At 40.1% G+C, this 23066-nt stretch overlaps 1 long non-coding RNA gene across 1 annotated transcript; it reads left to right on the top strand.

The window, feature by feature from the left end:
• Positions 1-2555: 2555 nt before the first annotated feature.
• On the top strand, positions 2556-21456 carry LOC116043169. Its single transcript, XR_004897975.1, has 3 exons — positions 2556-2569; positions 3679-3683; positions 21034-21456. It is a non-coding gene; the product is annotated as an uncharacterized LOC116043169 (long non-coding RNA).
• The last annotated feature ends 1610 nt before the right edge of the window (positions 21457-23066 follow it).

Genomic DNA, 23066 nt, shown 5'->3' with positions numbered 1-23066 from the left:
CAGCGCTCACTGTGCCTTAACAGCTTTCTGCCTGCCTTTGTAAACTGATGAAAAATTCAGGAGACAAAGGTAGGTCATGGTGTCACTGGAGTTCAAGGTAGAAACCGCAATGCCTTCTGGGAAACTCCCCTAGATGATATGATGAGCTGAGGGAGCGTGCAGCCCCAGATGGGGGGAGTTTAACACATTTATAAACCTGATTTTATTCAGTCAGTGCCACAGCGAAAAAGGACTAAAATATATAGACTTCTAAATACTTGTGCGCTTTAAATGTTCTGATATTTGCACAGTGGACCCATTCGTCACTCCAGAGATGTTCAAAAGTAAAGAATTGCGTGCACGTAGTATTTGACCCCAGTCTGGAAGATAGATTTCTATGGCAGCTGATGGAAAAGGCTGATCTTTATAAACTCCCCTGCCACACTGTGGCATTTACTCAGCATCGACACTTGATCTTCATAATGTGTCTATGATGAGGTCACAGCCACTTCTGGCAGATGTGTGTCTTCTGCATCGCACGCTGGAAGCACAAAGCGCCCGTGTTGTACTGCTTGTCACAGCACATTTGAGACTCCCACTGAAGATGTGATGCGGTGCTCCACATTAAGGCTGCACAACAGCCGAGGCCCTCTGAAACAGCCGGGTACTATATAAACATGATGATGAACATAAACATGCATTAGCTCATGAATATCCATAGTGGTTTCATCTGGAGTGACCTCCGCAAGCTCCTGGCCCAGTGGTCGGGTTCTGGTTTCAGAATGATAAAGACAATTGGAAAACAATTAGATACAAAACAGGATGTAAAAAAAGCGACAAAAACGTAAAAAAAACCCGTCTAAGAAAGAAATTAAGGAAACGTCTAAGAAACCGTTGAAAAAAGCGTTGAAGAAAGTGTTCAAAAAAGTGACAATAACGTGGACAAAAGCGCCAAGAAAAGCGTGTACAACGTAATAAAACCCGCCAAAAATTCCCAAAAATAACTTTGAAAAAAAAGTCAAACATTGAAAAAAAACGCTGAAATTAGGAGGTTACAACTATCATGTTTTCCCAAATGATGTACAGATTTTTGGGCATTCTGTGATCAAATGGCTTAAAAAAAAAATGGGCTGAGCAACAAGTGTTTACAAAGTCCGGCTCCGCCCCTGTCCTGGCCTGAGATCCTCTGCATGATTTTTTAGATACAGGAAGCCAGGAGATGTTGTATCACTAAGGTGAAGTGTATAGGAGACTGTTAGCTAACCTTTTTTTTCTCACACGCCTCCGTGGAGAATGAGTCTCTCATCCAAGGAACAAAGTAAAATAGAGTTCACAGCTCTTTCTATGATGATAGATAGCAAGAATTCCAGAGTATTGAAGGTGTTCCCTGTATTGCTGCGCTGTGGTTCATCATTTCTGACATGTCACTGGATCACCACAGTCATCTGGTACCTTCTTTGACTACATGAATGACTACAGTATTCAGTGGGCATGAGCTTAAACTGATCCCAGGACTCAAGTCAAGTCAAATGTGCCCTAAACCATAATTTAGCAAGTGATTTTACACAGCAGAGGATTTAGTGTCAAGTGTTTCTGTCTATGATCTGTTGTGATCACCAGCTCACTTAATACAATACATACATCAAACGCTGTGACTGTGCTGTCACATACTCTAGCTTTATGTCGGTGTAGAGACTAACCTCCCCCTAAAAAAACCCCACCATAAGTCGTTTGTTCAAGCATCAATTACGACCTATATTTACGTTTATAGTGGTGGCGCCCTCTAATAGCTGTAGTAGTTATGACAGCAGCAAAGCAGGAAGTGAGGTAGTCTATATCAACGACGTTCTACTTCTGGGATTGCTCCGGTGCTGCCGGAAATTCTGCCGGATTTCACTCTTTTCAGCTGGGTGTCCGTCCCCTTCCTCTTTCTTTGTGTTGGTGTTCTAATCTCTGGTGGATTTGTGAGGACTATGGTTAACTGCTCCTCAGATCTCTGCAGGGTAAATCCAGACAGCTAGCTAGACTATCTGTCCAATCTGAGTTTTCTGTTGCACGACTAAAACAACTTTTGAACGTACACATGTTCCACCAAAACAAGTACCTTCACGAGGCACGGTTGCTCCGTGTGGCGCCTAGTGCCACCCCAGACAATTGTGATTGGTTTAAATAAATGCCAATAAACCAGAGCATGTTTTTCTCCCATTCTGGAATGCTGTGTGGACTAGCCAGACCCTCCTGTGCAGCGCTGTGGAGGAAGGTCTCGCAATGCGAGACAAGCGTGTGATGTACTAAGACAGCTGCTCATTAGGCAGTCAGCTCCTGCACTGCTCCTGGCACTCCAGACACACACTCAGGGAAGGAGAGCTCAGAAGTGAAGGTTTCTATGAGATCACTAAGGTCAGAGAGAGAAGGGGGGTGGGCAGCAGGTTCAGCAATTTATAGCAGAGTATGTGGAGGTGGTGTTAGGGATGTTAATATGAAGGTAAATGCAGCCAAACACTCCCTGTACTTGTTTTAACAAACAAAGAAAGTTTAGTTGCAGTCTGCAGTGATTTTACTGTTCAATGATTGTCAAGTTCAATTTCAAGTTAAATGAACTCAAACCACAACTCCCTTTCCACTATTATGTTTGTGTTACAGAAATCAGATGTGTTCATTAGTACATGCCTATTTGTTTTGTTTTGTTTCTAATAAACATTTAGTTGTATACAAGCCTATATTTAATGGACATTTCTCTTACCCACAACCTCTCTTGTGGCTCGTTTAAATCTTATTTTAACTTGTGTTTACGCCTGGCATTCCACCCCGAAAAACTGTCCCTCTGTGTTGAAACTGGACAGTAAGTCTGGAAGAAAAGTTGATTTAAGTTTGCTTTCGCTTTCTATTGTTCTTTTTACTGGGTACCACTCAATATATTGTTAAGTAAGTGGAAAAAGCCCTTGAAGACTGAGGTTGGTTATTCACATAGAAAACATAATTTATCAGGATAAACTTCAAATACTTGAACACTAACTAATTATTAAAGTAATAATAGTAGTAACACACACTACTTGTATTGATTCTGCATTAAAGCCATACAACTCCCACAATACTTGTGTGATGAGGCCTTATAGCAGCAGACCATGCCAACTCCATTATGAGCCACTCAGGAGAACATAAATAACAGTAGACTGTGCTGCATTTATGATAGCAATGATTATTCATGCTAAAAAAAAAGACTTGAAAACCTCTCAACAGCTTTTCACCTACATGTAGTGTATTTTCAAGCTACTGGGATGAGGGTTAATTATAATACTAATAGTAATACTAATTGAACTACAACTAAATATTGTCCTGAGTTAGCTAAAGTGCAGTTTAGAGCGTGATTCGACTCAGTGTAACAGGATAAACATACCCCCCCCCCCTCCCACAAACCCCCTCCCACAAACCAAGGATTGGTGTCTGCCTAAGGGGGGTGTCTGCCGGTGTTCTAATACAACTGGTTAGTTGGTGTATTTTGGCAACCTGTTTTGATTCATCACTGGTCAAATAGGGACACTTGGTATTTTGTATGTCAACATTTGTGTATGTACTTTGGTTGTGTTTTTTATAGAAGCCGTTACAGGCTACTACCACACCCTCACGTGTATTTTTGTATTTCTTCAATGTAAATAGTTTTTTAACTAACTAAACTTGATATTCTGACCATATTACGAGATTGTGTGAGAATCGCGGGGTTTATAATATACAATACGAACAGCAGCGGACCAAACCAATCAGCGTCCGGTGAGGAACTACTGGCAGCTACGGCCGTCGTTTAAGCATGTGTGCTGGCTGCGACTGTTTGTTCTAAACAACGGTGGCCTGTTCTCCATTTTGTAGGCCTAGTCAAGTTTAGTCAGATTTGGGCCACTTTTGCCTGCAGTCTGAACGTAGCCTTAGAGCAGAGATCTTTAACAGGGGGTCCTTCGAGTTACTCCAGGGGGGCCACCAAGTTATTGTTCATTTTTTAGAAAGTTATGTCTTAATATGAAACATTATTAGCAAATATAAATCAGCCTATTTGTGAAAAAACTTTTATTATAGACTTACTTGCCTATAGGTAAGGTAGTCACTAAGGCCACCCACAGATACAGAGAATCCTAAGGATTCACTGTGCCACATGTATGTTTAACATTAAAACATGACTAAAATGCTAAAACTAAAATGCACTAAAAAGGTATGCATAAAGGCTTTAGGCTGCTTTGATATGGTACTTCATTTTATACAACATATGTAGTAGGGGGTCTTTCAGTTGAGGGGTGCTTGGCTTAAACGTTGAAAACCCCTGACTTTTAGAAAAGGTAGTGTTATGCTATGTCGTACAGCTTGCTTCAAGCATTTATTTCAGTGGCAATAACCACATCCACAATAATATAGATCTATGGAAATAAAATGAACCATAAATTGACTACAGTACAATTCTGTTTTTAATTTTTTTATGGACTTGTGATTGCCAGCTGGATTGGCCACAGTGCGCACTTCCTGTGATGACGCGTTTCCACAATTTCTGAGGCCAAGCGAAGAAACCACAGCTGGCAACACATTAGATTGCGGATCGGGCCGAATTTTTCTGTCCGAGCCCGGCCCGCGTCCAATAGAGCCGTGACCAAACCCGGCCCGAGCCCGACACAGTTAAAATCTCTTTTTTTTCTCATACTAATGACACATGTACATTTGTTTGTGTGGAAAGCTTTTATTAAGCAACTGGAAGGCATTCAGAAATGTCAACAGATGAGCACATCAGCGCACACGGGGCAACAAGCGCATGTTAATAAGCTGTTTTAAATTGATTAAAAATGTTCAATGTGTTAACCTTTCCTGATTGCTTCGATTCCGATCTTGGTCAGAAAACCACGGGAAACTACCTCCAGGGCCGACGTTATAAAATGAATAACGTCGGCGTTAAAATCCCATTTCTGGAGAGCAAATGAATGAACTTGGTTTTCAGTCTGGGGATTATCTCAGACACTGCACACACTGTGTACAAAACTTAAACTTCCACCAACCAACTCTGCTCCGGTCGCATCTACATGTCTGCTTCCTCTTTCTCTATCTCTCTTCTGCCCACTTTACACACGCTCTCTTAAAGGAGCCGCAGCACCATTTTACAACAAATGCCTTACCGCGCTGATGTGACCGAGCCCGACCCGAACCCGACCATCATTTGTAATTATCTGTCCGAAACCAGCCTGGCTCGGTTCGGGTATCCATGCCTTACAACACATCATCACACTGTACATGTAAAAGTCAGGCTCATGTACAACGTGTCCTATATAAGGGAGACTTCATTTAGATTTGTCACCATAACAGACAAAATCGTTGTATTTGTGCACACAGGGTGAATCTATGCACTCCTAATTAGCCTGCTGCAGCAGTCACTTCTCTGTCTGTGTCCTCCTCGCTGCTCCTGGGGCCCAGGGTGAACAGATTGACTTTTTCACAGCCAGTAAGCTATCATGTGGAGAGTGGGTGTTTAAAGCTCAGGCTTTGCTGTTCCATTTCCTGGACTATAGGGTCTATCCTCCTGTCTGGGCTGTGATGGCTAAATTAGCCATCTCTGCTCCTTTGTCTCTCTCTCTCTTTCTCTCTCTCTCTCTGTCTCTCTCTCTCTCTCTCTCTCTCTCTCTCTCTCTCTCTCTCTCTCTCTCTCTCTCTCTCTCTCTCTCTGTCCCTCTCTGTCTCTCAATTCAATTAAATTTCAACTTCAATTTGCTTTATTGGCATGAACAAGGAGAACATGTTGCCAAAGCAGTTTACAAATGCATATATAGTACACATCACATATTAAATACATAGTAGGTGTCACATAGATTATATACTGCACTGATCGTTATATAACACACTACATTACAAAACAATTACATAACACAATATAATACTTAACAGTTTTGTATAATATAATTACTGTACGATCCTAAACCAATCTGTAATGTCAGGATCTTATAGTGGTGAGTCCCTCAGGTTGTGGCAGGCAGATTCATATTTAGCTGCTGTCCCTTCTCCTAGGAGAACTACCAGCTTCTTTTCTGATGTTACGTTGGGAAATTTGCAATTTTTTTGGCTATTTTTCCAAAGTGTAAATCTCTTTGTCCCTCTCTGTCTCTCTTTCTCTCGCTCTGTCTCATTTCAATTTCAATTAAATTTGCTTTATTGGCATGAACAAAACATGTTGCCAAAGCAGTTTACAGAAAATACATAGTACATGTCACATATTAAATACATACTGTAGGTGCCACATAGATTCTATACTGAGTACAGACTCTCTCTGTCTCTGGATATCTGTTTATATCAGGGGTCAGCAGTATCTAAGAGGTCACAGAGCAGACATGTAACAACTGATAGTGATAGCATAACGATTGTCACATATTGTGTTAACTTGTCAGAATCTGGTTTACAAAAAATATCTATTTTTATGGGTTAAAAATGTTATTACACCTGTTAAAATTCTCAATATTAACATAGGATAATATTACCTTAACCACATTTGTTGCCTCAAATGATGTTTTCCATGTTTATGTGATGATATAATTAAACAATCTACAATGTAATCTTTTTTTTTTACATATTGGGTATAAATACATAGAATTGGGGTTAACTTAAAGGGACAGTTAAACTAAATAATGGAAAAAAAGACAAAACACAACAAACAAAAAATATATAATAAATAAAAAAAAACTTTTAGGGTTAATTTCAAAACCACTGATGTCACTGTGTGCGGATTATTATGAATAACTGAGACAATGTACCTAAAAAGTGTCATTGCTGTTAAATCATTCAATGCTTTGAGTAGTAAAAAAAAACAATGTGACTATCCAACTTCTAAGGTGTTCATATCCCCGGCACATAAAAGCAAAAACCATTTGCAAGCTAGATAACACTAAAAGCAAGCAAATAAGTTTGGGGGGATTTGGGTTGAGTCACCCTTTTAAACGACAGTGATCCAAACGTAAATAAACGGTTGGTCCCAACCCCAAAAATCCTTACACATGGGATCAGAACATTCTATCACTTTTAAATCTTTTAATACATTGAATGAATGGATTTAAACTGAACAAAGTACATCAAAAATGTTATGCTTTTAAACTAATGTGGCTCCATTAAGCTATACGGTGTGTTAAGTATAATCACTAAATGAAAGGACTGTGTTTAATGTGAAGGGGCACAGAGTTATCACCCAGCTCTACGGAGCTTTTTGCTAGTTATGGCTCATTGTTTTGGTTTTCAAGCCTACAATTAAGATAAGAGCAGTGGAGCCTGCTAGATTGCCTGGTACACACGGCTCTTACCAATCAAAAAATGCAGCTCTTTCATTCATTTGTAACATTCAAATATGTTATTATATCGAAAATGTGCACGTCAAACAAATGACTGATCAGCAGGGGCGGACTGGGACCAAAAATCGGCCCTGGCATTTTGGCCCAGACCGGCCCACCACATAAGATTACAAATACCAACCGTCCTTGCGCTACCCTGAATATGTATACCAACTCCTACTCCTTAAAACTACTAACGCCATGTAATGAGTAAGCAAGAATCAGTGAGGGTTGACACATTAAATATTTCAAAAAAGTGTTATTTATTAATACAATAAAACAGTATACTCCTCATATATCATAAAACAAGCTATATATATATATATATATATATAATTTCACGACTGACGAGGTCCTGTGCTTTAATTTGAAGAGGTATGATGTATCATGAGTTTTTGTCTGCCAATGCAATAATAATAAAACGGTGAGAACATGATCAGTCAAGACTCAGATACCTTAGCCGAACTAATGCAATCATACAGTGTAGCATGCCTACTTTTTTATTGTTGGAGTGTTATCATCAACAGTTTGTCCACCACTTGTTTATGGCTTAGTTTTATCAAGGGGCAAAGTGTTTTAAGGGGAGTTGTGCTTACCGCAGGTTGTACCCTCACTCCCTCATCTCTGTCCCTCTCCTCCTGAGTAGTCTCCTCACTGTGCATGCCACTGCCACCGACACCACTACCACTATCATCAGCCACGGGAGCACACCCGAAACTGCATGCAAGCAGAAATCCCAAAGAGGGTGCTGTTTAAAGATATGATGTCCTCTTCATTGTCTTGGTTAACGTTATCCTCACATTAGTGCCACTTCACAGCTAGCTACTTGGCTGTCTTTTCGCTTTTTTCTTTTATTTGAGCCGCTTTGGTTAACTTTGTTTCATTTCTGACTCGTCTTGCTTCGTCTCTCTATGTGTACTTCCCATAGACAGTAATAAAAATGGACACAGCGACCCCATAGACTCTGGACCATGCTCCTGACGGAGACCAGTCGGTACTTCCCAGTCCTCTTGTCACTGTGTGTTTATCTTTCGCGCCGTGCACCGTTACGGACTAGTCCATTTCATTGTGAAAGTAGGGGGTGTCTGGACATTTTTACGGTGGCCCTGAAGTGCAAATCACCACAGCAATTAGAGAAATGCAACAACAAATCATAAAACACAACGGCAAATATGAAAACACAACAGCAAATAGGAAAACACAATGGCAAATATGAAAACACAACAGCAAATAGGAAAACACGACGGCAAATAGGAAAATACGACAGCAAATATGAAAACACGATGGCACGGCAAATATGAAAACACGACAGCAAATATGAAAACACGACAGCAAATATGAAAACACGACAGCAAATAGGAAAACACGACAGCAAATAGGAAAACACGACAGCAAATAGGAAAACACGATGGCACGGCAAATATGAAAACACGACAGCAAATATGAAAACACGACAGCAAATATGAAAACACGACAGCAAATATGAAAACACGACAGCAAATAGGAAAACACGACAGCAAATATGAAAACACGACAGCAAATATGAAAACACTTCAACAAATCACAAAACACAATGGCATTAACTTCTACCGGAAAAGGTAGGGCCTATCTAGTAGAGGACAGACCCTCCTGATTGGACAGACGCACTGTCTGTCTTTTGACAGGAAGGAGAGGTGAAAAAATAAAAGTGCCTCACTGTCTATGCATTTAACAGACGGACTAGCCGTTTCTCATTTCAAAACACTGGACGAAATGGATGTGGAACTGTGAACTGTGCTGTTGGTGAATCGGCGTCAGTCTGCTTGCAGGAGGAGAATATTCTGTCAGGAACTTTGCTCGCAACGTGCAAAGGTAGGTAACGTTACCGACACCGATAGGCTTTAATGTAAGCAATAGTCGTTTTGTCTTATTTATCCCATGTCAATAAATTAAAAACTTGTGGGAGTTCATGTTTGTACAGTAGTCATAACACTTACCAGTAAGGAGAATTGCAGTAGCTAACCGTTTACATTAGCTTGTAGTTTACTGCATGAATGCAACATTAGCTCATTGTCCAGTAGCTTCTAGCTTTCAGACAAATGCAGTGCAAAATATGATCAGCAACTACAAGGTAAACGCTACCAGCTAATGAGCTACCACAGGCAGTATGATATGCATTAAACTGCAAGTGAGAAAGGGTAAATAGTACTGTAAACACACAAGCTACAAGGCTACAACCAACATATGAAAAGTCTTAATACCTCCATTGATAAACACCCACTAATACAGTAAAGGTAGGTGTAAATTAAGACCATGATGAAGAAACTACACCACTACACAGTTACATGAAGTACCTTCATGTTTCAGTATGCTTAAATATACTTGTGATACAATTCTAATCTTACCAGGACAGGTTGGATAACTACTGGACTAACCTAATCTTTCTCCTTCTGTCTGCAGTCCGGAAGCAACACCATCATCGGGAGCTGAGTCTGATCGCCGCTTCATGTTGAATATACTTGTGTACAGTATATAGTAATGTTTGAATAAATGTTATAATAAAGATACACGTTTCATTAATGTCTTTTTAGAGCTTGTATACCTAACTAGTTATTAAAACAGGTAGCATCTGAATATAATTACTCAGAAGTTTCCTGTGTCCAGGTCATAATTTGATGGAAAAATAAACATTGAAAAACAGTTTATATTATATACAAACCCAAAAACTTAAAAGACACAGACAAACTAGTTAATTTAATGCATTTATTTTTTGAATGGCAATCTCTAATATAGCAAATAATCTATTCAACATCTCTTTTTGGCCTCTGTCTCCCTGCTTGTCTTTTGCTTTCCCTCTCCTCCTCATCTCTCCCTTCTGGTGACGCTAGTGCAGCCACGACGCTGAAGTTGGCATCCGATTCGCAGCTTCTGATTTGGCAGTTAAGGGGAACTTAAAACTGTTAACCTCTTACTGTATTGAATGAGTGTTAGTCATTAAGGTAAATTTATAATTATGTCTAAAACACACTTTTAGATTTGTGAAAGCTTTATTGTCTTTATGAGAACACAATAAGTTTTTTTCACATATAAACCACATTAGACTAGGTCTAGATCCACCTAGACTTGTCAAATCTGGACTACATTATCCCAGAGAGGCTAAGGAGTCTTAAAAACACAGTTTGGGATTTGTGAAAGCTTTATTCTATTTGTGAAAATGCCATAAAGGGAGATTTTACTGTTTTTTGCATATGTAGACCACATTGGACCAAGTCCACATCCAAAACCACAATACCTAAACTTGTCAAAACTGGACAAGAATTAACTCACTCTCTCCATGTCATTTATTATATCCATGAGCAGGTCTTCCCCTGTACTTGTGTAAACACGGTAACGCAAACTTGGTAATCTACAGTGGGCAATACAGCACCGTAAAGAAACGACCTTTACGACAGCAGGTGTGGTGAAAATACTACCACTTTTGTCCAAAGTGGCCGCTAGAATTAACACAAACTGAAAGTTACATATAGCCACTTTAAGTCATAGAAAAAAATGTCTTCATGAATATAATGTGGAACTGCTGTGGACCTATCTCTGACAGCAACACATTTAGGATGTATTTGATCCTGTCAGAAGAAACCATGGTGTACACTTTATCAGAGAGTGTGTCACAGCTGTCGAGGAAGTTTGACAGGTATTTCACAATCCTGTCCAGCTGGGTTTCATCATCAAAGAAGATCGGGACCCAGCGTTCCCCAGAAGTGGGGTTGCTCCTCACCTGAGACAATGGCCTATGAAGTATGAATTAAAAAAAATCTTAATAAATACTCAGTCCTGCCTCTTTTTCTAAGGAAAGGTGAGAAAACAACACTTATGTTGAAGGAGAAGGATTTGAAGAGTAAATTAAACCACTGGCAAATCTATGACGATATTTGGATTGATTTCCAAAAGGTAAAAATAACTTTTACTACTTTTCTTTTGAAGTGAGAAGGAAGACCTGCTCATGGATATAAGAAATGACATGGAGAGACGTGGACTTGTACGTTGAATGTCAATTAGCAAAGGCCATTACTGTGGCAATAAAATAAAACAGTTTATTTAGCCTCTCTGGGATAATTTAGTACTGATTTGACAAGTTTAGAAAAACGGTGAAATCTCCCTTTATTGTGTTCTCATAAACACAATAAAGCTTTCACAAATCTAAAAGTGTGTTTTAGACATAATTAATAATTTACCTTAATGACTAACACTCATTCAATACAGTAAGAGGTTCAAAAAACGGAGGATCAGTCACTTAGCGATGTAAATTATGTTTCCCTGCTGAATCGGACAGTTTTAAGTTCCCCTTAAATTTCCCCTTAACTGCCGAATCGGAAGCTGCGAATCGGATGCCAACTTCAGCGTTGTAGTGCAGCCTCCATTTGTTCCTTAGTCCCTGTTAAAAGACAGCAAACACAAGAAAAAGATCTTTACCATTATAAATGCTATAATGGAATGTTATACTTGTTACATGGGAAACTACTCATACATTTTAGCTTTCATTTAACGTTGCTAGTGAAGTTAACGAGGTGCAGCTTTACCTCCAATCCTGCAGCTACAACTGATAAACAAACCTATTTCTAAATCTCTGCTAACATTACGCATATACAGTAACGGCTTACAAAAAGAGATGAAAATGCCACCGGACATTAAACCTTACGAACACAAATGGCATAAAAGACAGCAACACAGCTAGCTAGCTAACAGCCTAATGTTAAATGATAGGTTCAGTTAGCTTAACGTTAGCTCGGGTGTATCTACCTAATTATAATAGCAATTTGTACCAGCATTAATGCGTAACACTTGACATTGATGTAACACATTAACGGTGATAACAAATCTACGGCAAACACTAAATATACTTACATTTAAATGTTAATTGTGCCATCAGCGATGCCGCTCCAACTCCCACTTAGGTCCGCCATTGTTGTTGTTTTTTTAACGAGCCGGCAAAGCCGCGTGCATAGGATTGTGGGTGATTTGGGAGCGCGAAAGACAGACAGTGCGTCTGTCCAATCAGGAGGGTCCGTCCACTGCTAGATAGGCCCTACCTTTTCCGGTAGAAGTTAATGCCGTTGTGTTTTGTGATTTATTGAAGTGTTTTCCTATTTGCTGTCGTGTTTTCCTATTTGCTGTCGTGTTTTCCTATTTGCTGTCGTGTTTTCCTATTTGCTGTCGTGTTTTTCTATTTGCAGTTGTGTTTTCCTATTTGCTGTCGTGTTTTCCTATTTGCTGTCGTGTTTTCCTATTTGCTGTCGTGTTTTTCTATTTGCTGTCGTGTTTTCCTATTTGCTGTCGTGTTTTCCTATTTGCTGTCCTTTTTTCATATTTGCCGTCGTGTTTTCCTATTTGCTGTCGTGTTTTCCTATTTGCCGTCGTGTTTTCCTATTTGCCGTCGTGTTTTCATATTCGCCGTCGTGTTTTCATATTTGCCGTCGCGTTTTTCTTATTGCTGTTGTGATTTGCACTTCAGGGCCACCATACATTTTAAATAACTACTACCTCAACGTTCAACGTGTAAGTGTTTTGGGCCAGCCCAGTGTCAATTGAAAAAACAATGGGCCGCTGATCTAGGCCTACCACTTTTATGGGCCAGTTCATGGGCCGTACCAAAAAAAGTAAAAAGTAAAGTAAAAAGTGTTGGCGGTCGGCCCAAAAAGCACGTCGGCCCACCGGGAAAGTGCCTAGTATGCCAGATGGCCAGTCCGCCCTTGCTGATCAGAGCTGTGATAATGTGACAGCAACACTTTGTATAAGAGAGATGTTGAGATGTAAAAGAGGACAGCTTAACAAGAGAAACTGCAAGTTAATGCAAAGTAAAAAAAAACATATATTTATATATATATATATATATATATATATGTGTATGTAAACTTAGCAAAAAAAAGTAAGGAAATTTGTGTTTGGTAGATTATTTCTTTGTGGTAAGGGACCGTTCGGTATTTATGGAATGGACCACCGGAGGAAAATAGGGGAGGGTCTTTTTATTCTTTGTTGAGGAGAGGGTCAACCAACATTTTTTAGTCTGGTGGGGGTCACCCAACTTTTCTATTCATTAAAACAGCACAATTTCAAAGTGGCTTGTTTGGTGCATATTTTTTCATGTAGCTTTTAGTCTCTGCCCTCCTTCGGGACCAGATGGGTCTGAACCATGAGTTTGCTGGAGGGGGCAGAGGGAGCACTGCCCCCCTGGTGGCTGAAACGGGTAATTGCATTGTTTAAAAAATGAGTGGAATAATTACATCTGGCATGACCAGATATTTTATAAATATCTTAAATAACACAAAACAACTAAATGGTGGTAGGTAATACATCTGATTTCATATACTGCTTTAGTAAAAAAAAAATATTACCTGGCTAACGATGGGAGCAGCAGGACGCAAAAAACAAAAGTTACTGTTGCATTAGTCTGGACATCTTGCCATGCCAACGTTGCAATAAAGGTTTCCTAAATGCCATGTATATAAATGTGATGTCAGCTTACTAATTGATTGCGGGTTTTGTGTAGATTTGGACTTTTATACGTTTATTCCACTTTGTTTAAACGACGAAGTGGAGAGGCCTCGTTCACCTGTTTGGAGCTGACTGGTGAATGTGACGCCCGTATAGGCCTTGCTGGATACACCGTGACCCTTTTTGTGGATCTACGGATACGGATCTTTTTTCTTAACGTGTCTTAACGTTTTATGGTGTGACTCCGCTTCATTTCTGCGTTTGGAGAGGCATCTCAACAGACTGGAGGTCGAACACTGATTGTTCACTGTTACATTTTAGTTGAATTTAAGTGTCGGGGCATTCCGCCACCGTCTGTCCAAGACAGCCGTACCACGATTGGATTTCATAAGGGCGAATTGTTAAATTGTTACAATGTAATTTAAAATCTGCTTTAAAAATAAACATGTATGTTTTGGAATATAATGTTCAGCTTCGGCAGCTTTACCTATGTGCTAAAATATACAATGACTGAGGAAGCCTAGTGACGAGTCCATAGCAACCAGCGCAAACTAGCACATAAAGGGAGGGTCATGCCTCTTTTTCAAATCATTTTGGAGGGTCATAGAAAAATTATTACTGGCGAGGGGAGGGAAGTCTTTTTAGCCTAAAGGTCCCAAAACTCCTCCGGTGGCCCCTTAAATAAATAATGAACAGTCCCTAACAATGCTTTTTGGCAATAAATCTTATACCGTTGGAAAGCCTGTTTAGTTCCCTTTCAAATGGTGCCCCATTTGTAAGGAACATGCATTTGTGGGATGAGCAGCAGCGCTGAGTATGTGGGTTGCGCCCATGAAAAATTCACCAAATCTTCCCTGCCATCGCCAAACAGGTTATTTTGCTGTTGCTATTGACACTTGTTTTGAGCTTCTGGTACACCCAGGAGCTGCCAATCAGGTGCCTGATTTAGAGATGAGATTCTGCATCCCATATCTCCACAGTCTGGGACCGAACTCTATCCTCCAAGATGACATGCTCGCCCCCACAGGGCGGGGTTTATCAGAGACTACCTCCAGAATGTGGGAGTGGAGAGGATGGAATGGCCTGCCAGCAGTCCTGACCTCAACCCCATTGAACACTTGTGGGATCAGCTTAGGCATGCTGTTCGTGCCAGAGTGACCAACACAATCACGTTGGCTGACTTGTGACAAATGCTGGTTGAAGAATGGGATGCCATCCCACAGCAGTGTGTGACCAGGCTGGTGACCAGCATGAGTACATGTACAATATGTATGATATTAGATATGAGTATGATAGTACAATAACAGCTGTTTCAAAAGTTGTAAATGATCTGGTCAAAATCTTAGACAATGAACAGCACTGTGCAGCACTGTTTATTGATTTGTCAAAAGCTTTTGACACAGTGGACCATAAAATACTTCTTCAAAGACTCACCTCTATTGGACTGTCAGAACAAGCAGTGGGATGGTTCAACAGTTATCTATCAGGGAGAACACAATGTGTGCGAGCGAATGGTTTCACTTCTGCCTCCCTAAATATTTCAAAAGGGGTGCCTCAAGGCTCAATCCTTGGGCCGCTTCTGTTTAGCATTTATATAAACAACCTCTGTAATAATATAAATAATACAAACTATCATTACTATGCTGATGATACTTTTCTCTACTGTTCTGGGTCCACTTTAGTTAAAGCAATCACAAATTTACAATCCGCTTTTAACATCTTGCAACATAATCTGGCTACCTTAAAATTGATTCTAAACTCTAAAAAAACTAAAGTCATGACTTTCACTAGGGGAAAACCTTCTAAAAACAATGTCCCAACCATTTGTACACTTTCAGGTACAGAAATCGAAGAAGTGTCACATTACAAATACTTAGGCATTATCATTGATCAATCACTGTCTTTTACATTGCATGTCCAAGGTTTGGTTAAAAAACTGAAGTTGAAGTTTAGTTTTTTTCTTTAAAATCAAGTCCTGGTTATCCTTTGAAGCAAAAAAACAACTTGTAAATGCAACATTCTTGTCTGTTTTGGACTATGGTGACATTTTATATATGTATTCAACCTCCCAGTGTCTTCATGCTTTGGACACAGTGTTTCATGGAGCCTTAAGATTCATTACAAACTTAAAATCTCATACTCATCACTGTTTCTCCCTCTCAATCAGGCATGGATGCACTGGCATCTTTTTATTTATAAAGCAGTATTAGGACTACTTCCGCCTTATCTGAACGCTTACATCCTCCATGGTGGAGGTCTGCAGGGACATATCACTTGCGTTCAAAGGATCTGTTTTTATTGTCAGTCCCTAAAGCCCGCACTGACTTTGGTAAAAAGGCTTTTAATTTTGCAGCACCATCTGCATGGAATCAGCTTCAAAATGAACTACAGTTGAAGGAGTTGGTCTCATTTTGTTCTTTTAAAGGCTTTCTAAAGGATCTTGCAGAAAGGCGGTCAGTCTGTCATTGTTTTTAAATTGTTTTAGGACCCAGATTTTTTATGATGACATTGTTGTTTGAATATGATGAGTGAAAGTGTGTCTATGTTTTTTATTTGTTATTGTCTTTGTATTTATTTTGAAACCACGCTGCTGCCACTTGCCAGGACACTCTTGTAAAAGAGATTTGTAATCTCAAGGAGTTTTTATCCTGGTGAAATAAAGGTTTGAATGAATGAGGAAGAGGTGCCAGGCTGTTGTGGCTGTGTATGGTTCTTCCACACGCTCCTGTTTGTGAAATCAATAAATTGTTAAATTGCCAATATGTCTTGTTTCTTCAAACTTCAATCATCCAATCCACCAAACACCAAACGAGTCAATGGCAGAATAAGCTGTTTGGCTTTGGCAGAGAAGATTTGGCAAACTTTTCATGGACGCAACCCACATACTCAGCGCTGCTGCTCATCCCACAAATGCATGTTCCTTTCAAATGGGGCACCATTTGAAAGGGAACTAAACAGGCTTTCCAACTGTATAAACAAAAAACAAAAAAAGCATTATCACAGAGAAATAATCTACCAAACAAATTTCCTTACTTTTTGTGCTAAGTGCTGATGTGAGACATCAGACATTGTTTGTTTGGGTTTGACACACTTCCATATTACAGAGTGCCAAGCTGAATTAACTGTTCGGAAAAAATGACAGGAATCCCACTTGTACCTGGATGTTGACATGAACAGTATACACCAGTTGTAAAGTGGAAAATATGAAAGCTTCCATATGACATTAACATGGCAGGCATAATGCACCACATTGGCTTGATATTTGCTACTTCATGTATGCTACAGTGACTAAATTATCATCTGCAGCAGGATTGGTCAATAAACCCCCCTGCTGGATAAAATGAAAAGTGAATGAATAACACTGTCCACACGTTGTTTTACTGCCTTCAGTATCTCTGTATCCACCTCTTTGTGTCTCCTCTTTGGTCTCTGTTTCTGTCTCTTCTTTTCCACAGACGTCTCTCTCAGGCAGGACAGTGCGAGCCCCAGCATCTGCCCTGCACATGTCTGATTGTCTCATTAGCTGTGTTAGAAACCATTCCCTATCACGGAAATAGTGCACTATATAGTGTGTTTGCCATTTTGTAGTGGTGTTCGAATTCTTCGCGGTTAATTTCATTCACACACAAATGTGTACAGTCTACTATAAAATACCCAGAATGCACTGCTAATTTGAGTGTACATACGATGTACCCTACATTTTACTCCCGTATACCCACAATGCAACGCGTTCCCGGAGAAGAAGAAGAAGCAGAAATCACCGCCAAAACTGAAAAGGAAAAAGGGGGCGGACTTTCATGTCAACAGTGGAAATGTAACATGCAAAATATATCTGATACAACCTTTTACTCTTTTACTATTCTCCTGTTTCAGGAACTATTTTAGTTTGGGTTTGTTTATGTGATGCTGGGCGCGCCCGCCTCCGTTACACAAACAATAGGCGCATCTCCTGTCACACAACAATGTGTTTTCAGTGAGTGTCTGAAATCTGGTTTGGTCGTTCCCTATATAGTTCACTATTTAATAAACACTATATAGTGAGTGAGTGAATGAGGGAGCATTTTCGAACACAGCTTTAGTCTTCCGAATGATCTGAGCCTGGCCTCCAGACAGGGTGGAGCGGGGAATGAAAGGTTTGTACTTCGGGAGAAATGAAGGGCTCTGGGATTGCGTCAGAGATGTCAAATAGGAAATGTGTGCACATACCATGTACCAGGGTTGGAAGTAACTACATATATTCACTTTCGTTACTGCAACACAGTTGTTTTTGTGTATTTTTACTATTTTGAAAAATCAGTCAATTTTGATTTATTAAAGGGGAACTCGTCCATCTTCAAAATGCATGATTTTACATAACATTTACATAATATGTATGCTATATGTTATTCCTATGGTCTAAGACAGATAAAAAGATATTAGTAAACATTAACAACTTTCTGGGTACATTTTCTCTTTCACAACTCAGTACAATAGAATAAAACTCATTTGGGTATAAAAAATAATCTGCCATTCATTATCTATGGAGCAGCTTGGTGCAAGTTTGAGACTTGCTTCCCTAGTGTCTAGCTTTGAGAAATTGGCTCATGTTCACAAATATTGATTTAACTTCCCTAGACCATGGAAATAACATATTGGAATTCTTAATTTAGGTGGAGTTCCACTTAAATGCACCACCCGGCGAGCACGCTGATTGATCAAAATCAAATCAAGAATTAAAAAAAAAAGGTTCTACCGTCGGTTTCCATCACTTATTGACGAAACCTCACTGCTGACGAAAGATAACCTTCTGGCAAGTAAGTTAAGGACGTCTAAAGTACCCTGGCATTTACTGTGACCCTCAACACAGTCTATTGTAATGCCAACAATGTCTTTCAGAGTGCAGTATGTAAATGTCCAGCTTTTTGCAGTGAAACCCTATACAGGAAATTTATGGGGTGTTGGCATCATCTAAATGCTAATGGCATAAGTGTCAAATAATGCTCTGATTGATAGAATGGGCCTGATTGTGAACAGTATGAGTCTGATTGCATGAGTAAACAGTCATGGGATCCCCCACCAGCAATTTCATCTAGTCTAGCCCCAATGTGCTGTTTTTCAGCCCAAATCACCATGTAAATAGTGTGTAATGGTGATCCATTTCATTTCATGACTAATACTAAACTCAATTGCTCTTGATTTGCAGTGGTTACAACTGATGCTGAAGGTCAGCGATGATGATGTCGGAGAGAATGTATGCAAAAAGCAGGAGGAACAACTGTGGTTCACATCAGTTGGGTGTAGTGTTCTTTCACCAAACCACTGATCAAATACAGACGGTTCTCAACAATGAAATGCATAAATTAAGACAAAAATCAACCCTACTTTATGCTCTACATATGTGATGCATGGGGTTGGGCAAGGGGGGCATAAAATGGTGACAACGGTGCACACTTACGGACAGTCTCGTTCATGGTGTTGCAGTTGTTTCAAAAAGTTTCCAACACAATCCTTCCAACTCTGCAATCCAAGACGAGTGGGACAAGGGGGTTTCAGAGGCTGTTAGCGATCTGACAAACTTAGTTTGATGCACACTGAGCCCTTTAGGTTCAAAGTCCCTGGTTTTAAAGTTATTACTTCCCGAACATATATCACACAGGAAAATAGTTATTTCTCACGATAAAATGAGTTTTATTTTAAAAACAGACCTGCAGCTACTTATTTATAAAATGACATATATTAATGTTGTAATATTGTTTTTTAGTACGATAATCTCTCTTAAAAGTGCACAGTACCTTTGAGGTGAAAACAAGTGTACAGCCATGCTAGCGGTTCTATGAGGCTGTACAGCAGTTCTTTGAGCTAAATGCTAACTTCAGCATGCTAGCCCCAGCCATAATACCAACATGCTCACATTGACAATTCCAACATGCTGATGCTAAGCAAGTGTAGTGTAGTGTGTAGTCAGTGTCTTAGCATGCGAAATTTGCTAAACACAAAGTACAGCAACAAAGGTTTTGCAGGTATTTGGTCTGTACATATATCAGAAACGTCATAGGATTCCTCCTCCAGGCACCATGAATGTCTGTGACAAACTCAATGGCAATCCATCCAACTGTCAGTAATTCAGTCTGGACCAATGTGGTGGAAAGACCGACCAGAAGACCAACATTGCCATCCCTAGAGCCATACTGCTAACCTGGCAAAAAAAGAAAATGCCAACCACACAGAATCATGTGATCCTCTGTTTTTAAAGGTTAAATGTTACAGGTTAATGCACTGCCATTGTACAACACAGAGTTGCACAATAACATGCAGTCGTAGTCCCTTTATGCTACATAAGAAAAACAAAACTATTTTTAATGTGGGATAGTGAGGTGCCTCAGAGCCTGAGGAAAGAAGCTGCTCTGTAGTCTGGTGGTACGGCAGCAGGTATTGTGTATGGCTTGCCAGACTGTAGCAGAGTGAACAGGCTGTGGTTGGGTGGTATTGGCTTTTAGTATCCTTTGGGCTGTGCGCAGGCACCTTACCATACCAATAGCACTGATGCTGACCAGCTGCAGAGCCCTCCTTAAATAACTGTACAGGGGCCTTAAACGTTTTTTAGGCCAAGGACCCCTTAGCTGACAAGCAAAATTGAGTTGCATATTAAACTGGGCCTAAAATAACATATAGGTTGGCCCTAAAGCCTTTACACATATATTTTTTTATGGTGCATAGAATACCAAGCTGTTAAAATAATAATTATTGACATATTCATATAAATACATCATGTTTTAATGTTAAACATATCAGTGTTAAACAGTGAATCCTTAAAGCTTAACTGACTGCCTTAGTGGCGACCTTACCTACAGGCCAGTAAGCCTGTCATTAATGTTCAGTGTTTCCCACAGGTTGAGAATGTACTTGTGGTGGTGGGTGGCGCAGGATGGCTGGGTTCAGTAATAAACAAAGTCAAACCAGGGTGGCTGTGGGTCCTTAAAAAGTCTTAAACCACTTTTCCTAAAAATAAGGCCTTAAAAAGTATTAAATTGTCTTAAATTCAGATTGGGTGGGTCTTCAATATTTTTTGTGTCATGTCACCTCAAAAATGCAGGCAATCTGTTCTGCCAGGTTGAATATTTTTTTTCAGCAGACTATGTGCTGCGTTGTCTATGGTTAGGTCAGAACGTAGCCTACTGCGCAACTTTTGATGACGTAAAGCATCGGCAGTACAGGTAATACAGCAATGGTTGATAGCCACTCAAGTTAGAAACTGCAAAAAAAATGCAAGTTCAAAAGAACGAGTATTCTTGGTTAAGGTCGGTGCCTGGAAATGCTTATGAAGCGAACTGCGTTATGTGTCGGAAGAATTTCAAACTTGGGACAATGGGGATCAGAACGGTGGAATCGCACGTGCAGAGCAAAAAACACAGAGACTATGTAAAGGCACGCCAGCAGCCTGCAATTGCTAGTTTCCGCTCCACCATTTCCACCGCTAGCAACGATGTCAACGCTACAACACTGGATGTTACGATAGGAAATCCACAGCCAACAATGCCATCTGACCTCTCCGAGCAGAGGTGATTTGGGTGCTGAGGACTGTGACAAGCCACCATTCATACAGGTCTAATGACGGGATTAAAGAAGTGTTCAAATCAATGTTTCCAGATTCGGGGCTTGTACAGTCATTTACCTGTGGAAAAGACAAGAACAAAAACATGGCTCACGTTGCTTAATTTGTGAAATAGTATTCATTCTTTTTTATCCTATCCAGTCTGACATTAATCTAAAATGGTGGTGTCAGAAATGAGTTGTGTTGACTGTTGTATGGCTAATGTCTGCGTGTTTTTTGTTGTTTTTTTATTTTATTTCCAGGAGTGTGTGCAGCAGCCTGACCTGAGAAATATGATTTCTATCTCAGTGGATGGACCAAATGTCAACAGGAAGTTTTTTTCAACGCTCCAACAGGAACATGCAAAGGCATTTGGAAGTGCCCAGCTGATTGTGGTGGGGAGCTGTGGGCTTCACACACTCCCCTATGCCTTCAAAAGTGGCTTCAGTGTCTGGTAGCTGGAGAAAGTGCTCAGGGCATTGCATACATTCTTTCATTATACCTCCGGTAGAAGAGAAGATTTCTGCACTTTGACCAAGACATCTGTGTTTCCCCAACCGTTCTGTGTGCATCGATGGATAGAAAACCTACCCGTCGTCGACAGGGCTATTACAATATGGCCAGTGATCGTGATGTATGTGGATGCAGTGACACAGAAAAAACTTCCAAACCCAAGAACATCATCCTATGACACTCTTGCAGAGGCACGGAATGACCCTCTCATTATGACCAAGTTGCACTTCTTCATGGCTGTCTCTAGGACCTTCACCATCTTTTTGACTAAATATTAGACAGATGAGCCTGTGATGTCAGTCATAACATGCCATGGATGGATAAAGTGAAAGAAATTTCAATTTGAATTCAACAACTCCCCTCCAACACTTTTTTTTATTTGTATTGTTATTTATATATGTTGTACTGTATATGTTCTCAGAGCCTGCTGAAGAGGTTCATCAAGGCAGAGATCCTTAATAACATCACAGCACTGCAAATGGTCAAACTGGACACAACTGCCAAGGAAGCAAGGGCTCGCCTAAAAGATGGGGACATTGGATTAGGAGCAGAAGTAGTCCTAAAGGTAAAGACAAAGGTGTCAAATATCAAACAATGGTTAAGGTACAGGAAATCAAAACTTTATTTTTGCATAAAACTTTTAGTCAGTCTCACAGGCCCTCCTCCCCTCTTCTTGTCAGGAACTCCAGAGTAGCCCCAACAGCAGCGTAGGCGAGCTCAGTGTGTTGGCATTTAGAAAGGACTACATGGACTGTTTGACTAACATTGTCAAGAAAATGCAAGACAAGAGCCCACTGAAGTACACCATTGTGAGGCAGATGGCATGTTTGGACCCAACGAACATGTTCTCAGACCCCGACTTGTGCTATGAAAGAATGAAAGGAGTTGTTCAGAGGTTTCTGCATGATCACCAGCTGTCAGGAGGCGTCTCTGCTGGTACTTAAGATTTAGAAGTCTAGCAGAATTTGTGACACTTACTTAATGTGATTTTTTTGTGGTTTGTCTGTCTAAACTTTTTCATTACATTGATTGATTTTTGTATTATTTTGTGTTAATCTGTTTTGCGACAGGTGATGTGATTGTCCAGCAATTTGGAAATTTCTTGTCTCTGGAGGCCAAATATGAATCATTCTCCTCTTTCCAACCCATGCGTACAAGGCTGGACGTTTTCTTGCAAAGGATCAATCCTACCCTGAACT

The sequence above is a fragment of the Sander lucioperca genome, chromosome 8, assembly GCF_008315115.2.
Source record: "Sander lucioperca isolate FBNREF2018 chromosome 8, SLUC_FBN_1.2, whole genome shotgun sequence".
Classification (NCBI taxonomy): Eukaryota; Metazoa; Chordata; class Actinopteri; order Perciformes; family Percidae; genus Sander; species Sander lucioperca.
The sequence above is the reverse complement of the archived record's forward strand: the minus strand, read 5'-3'. Positions and strand labels throughout refer to the sequence as shown.